An 11,042-nucleotide genomic window follows, 5' to 3' on the forward strand; every position below is an offset into this window, starting at 1 on the left:
AAATATTTTTAACGATTTATTAAATTGTTAAATTAATATTAAATAAATATAAATTAAACATTATATAAATATTTGTTCTAAATCATTATTTTAAATAATTAATTATTGTAACATAAATATTATATTGATATTAAAAAAATATTTTTTAAGCATTATTTTAAATATTATTTTAAAGATGAAATAAATAATACACAAACATTAAATAAATGTTATGTAAATATTATTTTAAACAATTTATTAACATGTAAAGTTAATATTAAATAAATATTAATTAAATATTATATAAATATTTGTCCTAAATCATTATTTTTAATAATTAATGATTGAAATATAAATATTAAATTAATATTGAATACATATATTTTTAAATATTACTTTATATATTATTATTAGATAATACTTTAAATTTTTTTTTTAATATAAAATAAATATTGAATTGAGCTCTTATGCTATACTTATGCAGCTTATGTCATTTTGTGTGTGATAGCCCTTACACTAGACCGCGCACTACAAGGACCACGTGTTTTGAGCGCGTTCTGTAAGATCCCGAATGAGCAATTAAAATGTTTCGCGTGCCCGCGAAGGAAAAAAAGCATTTTCGCTTTTTTGAACGAACCAAAAAGCTTTATTCAGAACAAGTACAAACTAATGTCGTGACACATCTGAATAAGCGCGCGATTTCTTTTCAACTAGTTTATTCTCGTTGCTTGACAACAGCGATATCAGTTCAGATGCCACCGGCCACGCCAGCTGCACGAACGGTGGGAGATCTGCTGTCTCTTTCCTTCTCTAGTGACAGCTCAAAACGGAAAAAGACAGCAAATACTCCTACCGTTCGCGCAGCCCCACGCAGCCCTACTGGAAGGAGCGTCTGAACTGACATCGCTGCTTCGCAATTGCTTGCTGTCGCCGATCGATATTCGTAATCGGACAGCTGACTTGCGGTCGAGAAGTATGGGCGGCGCGCGTAAGGGCCTAAACACAATGCCAGGCAACAGGCAATAGGAACAGAAATAATGAAAGAGAGAAAGGATCTTCTTCTCTCTTTTTCTCTTTTTTTATTTCCTGTTTCTATTGCCTGTTGCCTAGCATTGTGTTTAGGCTTAACAATACACTATACATACATATATATGCGTAACTTTTATTTAAAATTTTTTCTCAATATTCCATGAGAAAGAAACATCTGATGCTCTCTCGGCGTTGGCTCGATGTAATCGGCAGCGACTATCACATACACACTATAGTGTTAAATTGCAAGTGTTTCAATTGCACATAGAAATATTTTGTATTATCTTATAACCGCACGATTAGACTAAGTTGTAGAAAATAAGTTATAGCACTTAACATTTTTTACAAAAAGAGAAAATGTAAAAAATAAAGATATTTATATTTCTTTTATACTTAATAGAGAGGAATAAGCGAACTTTTGTTTCTTTTATCTTTTTTAAACGCATTTAATGTTAGTAGAAAGATGATCAGTATCATAAACAAATATTTCAGTCTTAACCGTGCTTTTCTGCTAATAGTTGGTCTATGGCCTTATCAACGATCAAAATTTGCTCGATTTTATTCATTTTGTTGTTACGGTATTATTGTAACTACTGTTCTACTTCAGGTATGTTGATTTTCTGACTACATTTATGTTACGTAATGTAGAGGATTACTTCAATACTTGACGACTCTTTTATTAACTTAAAAACTAAAATTTTATTCTATATATTTTACTTAAAATAAAATTGTTTTATCAAATTTATGTCTAATGAATTTAAAAAAATTAACTACTTGTTGCAAATCTTAGAATTTATACATAAAAAAGATAATTTTGAGCATATAAATTTGTTTTTTTTTTTACTGGCTTCTTTCTTTCTAAGGCTTCATAATACGTTTTCAATATGTGTTTCTTTCAAACATTATTTTTAATGTTTTACAGAAATAACAAAAACTACATATTAGAAAACGTTACATGTAATAAAATATCATTGTATTAACGATATCTTATTTACAGAGATATTATCTTTTAAATAATATTAATAGATCTAGATTAATTGTTAAATAAATAAAGAACTATTTCTAAATAAATACAATGTATTTTTGTACAATAATTTTAAAAAATAGAATAAATTATTATTAGCCAAGAATTTTAACAGCAAAAATTGTTTTAAAAACTCGGTTTTAGTAAATAAAACATTAACATAATGTATAATCTGGTTTATGTTTAAAAAGATAAATGATAAAGACATGTATAATGCTTCTAAAAAAGTTTTTAATTACAGTTTGCAACACTTGTGTCTTCAAAATGTACTGCAGATTATATCATAAAGTTCTGTTCTTTTTCATTTGTAATCGTTACTTTAATCGTTACATACAATTCGTTTTACGTTAACAGTGATGAAGTAAGTTAATTATACCTATTTTAATAAATATTTACATGTTATAATTTTGCAACCTTTAGAGTTTTCTTCTTTTTTTATAAAAAATATATAAATATTAAAATAACTTTTTTTAACAAATAGTTAAGGTATTTAATAAAACAAATTCAGCTCATTTATGATGACTTAAAGGATAATAATGAAATTGCCATTTTTGAAAAATATGCAAATATTTCGAAACGTTATACCACTACGTTTATAAGTAAGACAATACTTTTTATTTATTATATTTATAACATATTGACAAGTATGAAATTTGAATAACAAACATTTTGTCAAATTTCTTGAATTGCAACATGTTTTATTTTTTTTAATTTAAATATATTAAAAAATAAAAAAATTAAGACACAAAAAATTAAAAAAATAATCAAAATTAATATATTTTATACACTTTGTTTCTTAAATATATATTTCAATATTTTTAATAATTATAATTAATGAATTCACACAAATAAAGTTATTAAAACATAAAATTATTTTAATATTGCCATTTCAATAAAATGTATGTACCTTTATCAAATCTCATATTGCACACTCTTATTGAAGGACGTTGCAAGAACAGAATATCCGTATAAAATCTATATGATATTGTTGGGATATTATAACGTTTATGCAATATCCTTCAGATTAGACACGCGGACAAGAATGCCTGGCCATATAGGGTTAGCTGTACTTTTGACTGAACTGAAGTTTTGACTTTGACTGAAGTTTTAACTTCTATTATATATAGAATACATTACATGCATGCACTATAGAAATCCTAGAATAGAGTTCATTTTATATGGCCAACCATTCCTGTCCAAGTGTACTAAATGGAATACATTAAGTATTATATTAATAAATACATAAATAATATATAATATGGTATCGATAATATTTAGGTGTATGAAATATCTTCCCTATTTCAATATTACATTAGTAATAAATATTAAGTTTGTATATAATAATTTTTATTTTCTTCAGCATGACAATAGCCATGGAAGGGAACTTGGTTTACAATTTCTAATATATTCATATATCCATTTCTTCATCTATCTAAACTAATATTTCTATTTTAATTTTTTTGTCTTTCTATGCTTTTTACAAATTCGCTCTATTTGCTATTAACTTAATTACCCCTTAAATACCTACAGATACTTACATCACAATATACATATTAACCCAATAACACAATAACCTAAAGCATATTCTCTAAATTTCTTAGAGTGAAAATTCATTCAAAAATTGAGTGACTGGTCGAATCACTCGAGTTAGAGTGACGTTTTATTCATATGGAGTTAATTCTCTCATTTTTTGTTGTAGAATGAATTTTTAATGCTGCAAAATAAAGTGAAACATGTGTACTTTATTATGTAGAGTATATTTTCACTCTATATAATAAATATTTTCACTCTATATAATATAGAGTGGAATTTTGTTATTCGTGAAGAGTGACAAACATACGAAATACGCATGAGTGTGAAACACATTCGCGCTTGTTTGTGGCAAAGACCAAAACTGCGGCACAATAGAGTCATTATCTCGCGACGTGTCTCGCGTGTGTACGTATTCGATACGTACACACGCGTAGTTTTGAGAATAATTTAAACTTTAAACCATAAAAGACTTAAACCATAAAACATTGTCTTAAAATTATAAGCCATTCTTTTAAGGCTCTATGAGTGAATCTGTTCACTCGTAACATAAAAAAGAAAAATTTACTCGATGAAATAGTGAAGACTTAATTTTCTCAATAAGTGAATTCACTTTGAAATAAGTAAGATGTTTTACTCCACGTTTAGAGTCAAAACAATCACTTTCATGAAAAGTAGATTTTCATTATTGGGAGTTGCACCATGAGAAATTGCATTATTTTCATTATCGCTTGATGTAAAAATCAACTCATTTGGAGTGATATTTTACTCTAAGAAATTTAGAGAGTACCATTTCTTATATTGTATAAATATTCTTATAGTCTTCTTTTCTATTTACAGTCTTTTTTTCAATTTAAACTTAATCTTATCTATTACTTACTGTACTTACTAAATTTTCTACTTAGTGCCCTCTCCTTATACTTTCTACTACTGGTACCTTCTTTCTTCTTTTTTTTTCTTGTCCTAATCTTTTTTTCTTCTTCCAAAATTTTTTTAATACTTTCTCTTCTCTTTCATCTAATTCGTCGTTCTATATTTGTTTTGATTTTTCCGCTTTAATTTTCTTAAATCACTGGATAAATAAGATGTATTAGCTCATCTTCTCCTTCTATACAAAATACACGTACCTTTCTTTTTTCCTCCAAACAATATTTATTTTCTTCTCTATTTTCATATTTTAATCAACACCCGTACCCTTGCTCTATCTTTTACTCTTTTTGCTAAACTCTCTCTACTTAAATATCTGAATTTTATCTTATATATTCTTTATATCTTATATTGTATCTCCCGTTTCTTAATTTACTTTCTTTCTCAATGTTTTTGTATGTCTGTCTCCAATTCTTTTATTATATCCCTCTCTACATTATTCCTTAACAGTTTTATTGCTCTTGTATCCCAATCAAACTTCGTTAATAATCAATGTTTTGAGTTAAAATTTTACAATTATATTCATCAAAGTGTTACTCATTAGATTTTCAATTCAAAGTTATAAAATATTCATTATGTTATAGATTATTTATAAAAATGTAACGATACTGCATAATGGGCCAAAAAGAAATAGGGAGAGTAATATGACCACCACAAAAATAAATGTAAAAAAATTGGTTTTGTTTAAAAAGGTCACAGTATTTTGTTAGAAACATTTATATGTACATAAAATAAGTTGTTATATTGAAACAGGTGATTTTTATTCACATTTAATGAAAATTAAATAAAAATAACCTTATATCTGAAGAACCTTATTCATATAAAGGATTTAAAAAGATTAACAGCCTTAAATTAAGCCTTTAATCGATTTATCGAGAAATTTTGTCGATATGGAGATTTCGAAAGTGACTATATTACCTCATAGCACACTTAGATGGCCATATTGACAACATCCTATATCATCGTTTAATTTTGTATAACTCAAAATATATACAGCCAAGTAAAAAGTTAAATAATAAGAAAGTACTCAATACTGTACATACATTTGGGTGATAATGCGGTTAAGTTTAAAAAGAATGAGGAAGTATGTGTAATTAAATGTTAAAATATACCTTAAAAAATATGTATAATAAAATTTTACTGCCTTATACCTCACAAAGTGCGACATAATTATGTTCTTATACATATTTTTTAACACATTTTTAATTTAAATGGCGTTAAACAATTATTTTAACAATAAACAATAACGTAAATTTCAAATACAACGAAAAATAATCACTCTTTTTTTTCTGATTAGAAGCCTAATATAAGACGCTGGAGCAATATTATCTTTTTCATAGTTCAATTCACTGACAAGGACACAAATTTTCTAGCACTAAAACTAAAAAAATCGTGTAAAAAGGGCCAGTATTTTAAAGGTTAAATAGCAATAATCATGTACTAAAATTATTTTTACAATGCTAAAACCGAAACCTTGTTATTTGCCAACTTCCTTTTTTTCAGTAACTCTTTAATGTAATTTTTATATTCCCCTTTCCTGTTAAACATAAAATATTTGAATGTCCTTACTTCTTCTAACTTCTTATTTTCCCAGTTTCATTTTTCCTTTTTTCCATTTCTATTAAATACCATTACTTTTGTTTTCTTGAAATTTAGCTTTAATTTTTTATTCTATAAAACCTTTTTAAGCATTGTATTCTCCAAAACTTTCCCGTTTCCGCTAAAATAATCATATCATAATATGCATGCGCTAAAGACTACATCCTTTCGTTTCCTAATTTTAGAAACTTCTTATTCCTTTTTTTTCCAATTATCCCTTCGTTCACAGCGTCGCCCGAAATCCCGGACTGGAGGGGGGGAATGTTTGTTAGTTATATTATAATCTTGAACGGTTGCCGGCGTCAGTCTTCCTTCGGCAACAAAGACAAACAAATATAAACTTTTGTTTGAAGTCTCAGTGATCCCAAAGCGTGATAACGCAACTTTTAACAAATTAAAAATATACAACTTTGCAGTTAAGTTGATTATCATGTAAGTATTATCATTATTGTTAAGAATTATAAGATTTCATGTATTATTATATTGATATATTGATTTATCGCTTAAAATGTCTACGTGCTATGTGTACCAATCATGTTGCAAAAGCCTGTTTACAATGTTCCGCTGATCTGCCTTAATATTTTCTTGAATTTTGATTAATTAATAAATGTATTTTTTATATATTTATGTGTATATATTCTTATTTTGTCTTCTATTTAATTATTTATTTGAAAAACAACGTGCGTAGCGAAAAAAACCTTTTTTGAAAATCGGTAATCTTCAATATACAAAACAATCATATTTTTTAAAAGAACGCGACATATTTTTCTTCTTAAAATTTGAACTTTTTTCTTCAAGATGTATCTTATAGTTGTCCAAAAGTCATATTTTAAACTTTATACTTTGGAACTATACTTAGAGACTATACTTTGGAACGATGCTTCAAACAACTATAACAATCTATAATAATAGCAAATTATATAATTTTTGCAAAAAGGGGTGCCAGCTCAAAAATTTTTTTTTTTTTCATAGCTTCTTGTTTATCTTATGAAGTTTTTCTTTTGAAACAATGCTTGAAACAACTAGAACAATCTATAGCAATAACGAATTTTTTGATTCATGAAAAAGCGGTGCCAGCTCAAAAAATCATTTTCTTTTATTTCATAGAGAACCGTTTGTGATAAAATTTTGTCACTTTGGAACAATGTAGAACAAGGTTAAAACAACCTGGAATAACTTTCGAAATTGTGATTTTCAAAAAAAGGGTGCCAACTTCATATACTCCGTCTTCCTCTCTTCTTGTCTTCACGCTTGACATCTCTATCTCTTTGCCTCGACTTTAAATACACAGGCACACAAAAAAAAAAGTGGTTGGTCCGGCGGACTAGACTAGTCAATCCTTATGTATTTCGACCCGCTGAATCCGAATCTAAGGTCAAAATTGCAAAGTTAGCTCGCATTTTCAAACCACAAAAAAATTCTTTTTTAATTACACAGGCACACAAAAAAAAAGTGGTTGGTCCGGCGGACTAGACTAATCAATCCTTATGTATTTCGATCCGCTGAATCCGAATCTAAGATCAGAATTGCAAAATTAGCTCGCATTTTCTAACCTCAAAAAAATTTTTTTTTTAAATATTGGTCCGGTGGGCCAGACTAGTCAATTCTTATGTATTTTGACCTGCTGAATCCGAATCCAAGGTCAGAATTGCAAAGTTAGCTCGCATTTCCTAACTTAAAAAAAATTTTTTTTGAGATTAGGAAAAAATGAGCTAATTCAGCAATTCTGACCTTGGATTTGGATTCAGCGGGTCAAAATACATAAGGATGGACTAGTCTGGTCCGCCGGACCAACATTAAAAAAAAAATTTTTTTTTGAGGTTAGGAAAAAATGAGCCAATTCAGCAATTCCGATCTTGGATTTGGATTCAGCGGGTCAAAATACATAAGAATAAACTAGTCTGGTTTGCCGGACCAACATTAAAAAAAAATTTTTTTTTTTTAGGTTAAGAAATGCGAGCTAACTTTGCAATTCTGACCTTGGATTCGGATTTAGCGGGTCAAAATACATAAGGATTGACTAGTCTGGCCCACCAGACCAATATTTTAAAAAAAAATTTTTTTGAGGTTAGAAAATGCGAGCTAACTTTGCAATTCTGACCTTAGATTCGGATTCAACGGGTCAAAATACATAAGGATTGACTAGTCTAGTCCGCCGGACCAACCACTTTTTTTTTGTGTGTGCCTGTGATATTATTTACTGCTAATTTTTAAACGATCGTTGTCGATGCAGCTCACATTCGCAGCGACAGTTGTGGCAATACAATAGCCACAGAACGCCCCTGCCAGTGTTGTACTAACAGCGCGATGAACATTATACACGCACCGATAGAAATGGTGTCCCTCAGCGTAAAAATTGGGGAATGCGCCGATGTTGCATCCTTCACCAACGCCACACGCTCAAGAAAGATATAATTTTTTCGCTCTTTCCCGTCTACACTTCACCGCACGCCCAGTAACATGTACGGCGCTTCGTGTGCGTGCGTGCGTGCGTGCGTGCGTGCGTGCGTGCGTGTGTGTGTGTGTGTGTGTGTGTGTGTGTGTGTTTGTGGATCGCCATGCGCCGGACACCGAGGGATACCATATCTGCCGGTGCGTGTACACTCTGATACTTAACTGCGATGTGGATAAACTACAGTCGTCAAATACAAATACATCAGTTATTTCAATACAACATAATAAGTACAAAATACACTGGCGCAAAAAAAAACGAAACAAAATTTTTGACCGATTTTTAGACAATTTTCAAAGTAATGCAACTTTGCGAAAAATCATCCAAATTACATGTACTTTGTTTTAAATTAAAGGGCAAAAACTCTACTTTGAGAATCCTTATGCGAAAGTTTGATTTGTTAAGTGCAAACCTTTTGTATCGCATGAAAACCAAACATGTGTTTTTTAATTGAAAAAAGTAAAAGTTTGTTATCATTTTGCACAAGTTTCTCGTTAAAATCTTGCTAATATTAATTCAGATTCTTAAAGTTCATTCTTTTCTAAGCAATTTAAAAAAAATACATGCCGATACGATGTTTTTTGTTGATTGCACGCGAGTTTGAAATTTGCACTGCATTTTAAGGTATTTTAGCAAATAAATACGGTATTTTTTGAATATCATAAATTTTGAGTATCAATATGATATTGCACATTGATTTTATTCGTGTTGAATTCAATCATACCGCTGTCATCAAAGTGACTCGATCTGCACCACGTGGAGAATGACGATCGGATTTTGTACATCATGTGGCTCTGAAATTCATCGGTGGAAATTTGTACTTACTGATCTGAATATAACGGATAGCTGATGACGCACCAATTTCACTGAAGTCAACAGAAGATCACATTCATCTATACTCATAAACCCACACATACACGTAAACATACATATACACATACTCATACATAAAAAATAAAAGTTTAAATTTTATTTTAAAAAATCAGCCTTTTCAGGGCCACGTGATGTACAAAATCCGATCGTCATTCTCCACGTAGTGCAGATCGGGTCACTTTCATGACAGCGGTATGATTGAGTTCAACACGAATAAAATCAATGTGCAATATTAGATTGATACTCAAAATTTATGATATTCAAAAAATACCGTATTTATTCGCTAAAATACCTTAAAATTCAGTGCAAATTTCAAACTCGCGTGCAATCAACAAAAAACATCGTATCGGCATGTATTTTTTTTTAAATTGCTTAGAAAAGAATGAACTTTAAGAATCTGAATTAATATTAGCAAGATTTTAACGAAAAACTTGTAAAAAATGATAACAAACTTTTACTTTTTTCAATTAAAAATGTTTGGTTTTTATGCGATACGAAAGGTTCACACTTAACAAATCAAATTTTCGCTTAGGGATTCGCAAAGTAGAGTCTTTGCCCTTTAATTTAAAAAAAAGTACATGTAATTTGGATGATTTTCCGCAAAGTTGCATCACTTTGAAAATTGCCTAAAAATCGGTCAAAAATTTTGTTTCGTTTTTTTTTGCGCCAGTGTAAATAAAATACAATAAATAAATACAATCAAAATAAAATGACAAGTAAATAAATAAAGTAAAATTATACATATAAAATGGTGAAATTAAAGCGTAGATTGGATCATTAAATGGACAATCAATTTGAATTTTGATGGTTTGTTTGTCAGTTACAAAAGAAAAAAAATTTTTTTTCTTCATCACAATTTTCCGGTCTCATCTTAAGCCCGCCTGTAAGCCTATTCTGTAACTTTTAACGACAGTGTCAATATCGTTATATTGTCGTTGCGCATATATTATATATGACAAAAAAGCTGCGCAACGACAATTAATATAACAATACTGAATTGTCGTTAAGAGTAACAGAATAGGCGCTTTGGAAACCAGACTTTTCTGCCTACTTTTGTCGTTTCAGTCTCCGGCGGCTCCGGGAGCGGCGGCATCGTCTTGACTTTGGTTACTGACCCGCGCGCCGATGCACGATATTTCGCTCGAACCTGTCGATATAGCTTAACGTGTTCTTGCCGTCACCTGTAAGAATATACGTTAGTTTTAATCAGTCGATGAAAATGGTTACGTTTTTGTCGTTAATGGAAACGACAAAATTCTTTTCGTTACGTCTAACGACCGGATATGGCCCATTATAGTGTGCTTGAAGGTGCCGATCAACTTTGGTGCGTCATGCCGAACAAATACTCAAGCTGTTGCCAGGTCTTTGTAAACAAATGGCTTTCGCTTTCCGTGCCGGAAACCTTAGATCTGCCGCAACTCGTTGAAACTCTCCTTGAGTCCTTTCACAAAATTGATGGCATCGTCCACGTCATCCGTCATTTATCGACTCAAGAATTGATCGAAAAGCCTATAGTCCAGTAGAATTAGCTTCAAAAAGGGCCGTTTTGTAATAAAATTGACAACTCAGGTTGGACTATGCGTAAAAATTAATATGTGTTGATTAAGATAGGTACGTTTGCAACTCGCA

The 11,042-nt window shown here is 30.0% G+C and overlaps 1 long non-coding RNA gene across 1 annotated transcript; it reads right to left on the minus strand.

Moving 5' to 3' along the window:
- Positions 1-4,545: 4,545 nt before the first annotated feature.
- LOC118645913 lies at positions 4,546-8,561 on the minus strand. Its single transcript, XR_004963553.1, has 2 exons — positions 8,415-8,561; positions 4,546-7,457 (listed from the first exon to the last, which is right to left on the minus strand). It is a non-coding gene; the product is annotated as an uncharacterized LOC118645913 (long non-coding RNA).
- Positions 8,562-11,042: the final 2,481 nt, after the last annotated feature.

This window comes from Monomorium pharaonis, chromosome 6 (genome assembly GCF_013373865.1).
Source record: "Monomorium pharaonis isolate MP-MQ-018 chromosome 6, ASM1337386v2, whole genome shotgun sequence".
NCBI classification, from domain to species: domain Eukaryota; kingdom Metazoa; phylum Arthropoda; class Insecta; order Hymenoptera; family Formicidae; genus Monomorium; species Monomorium pharaonis.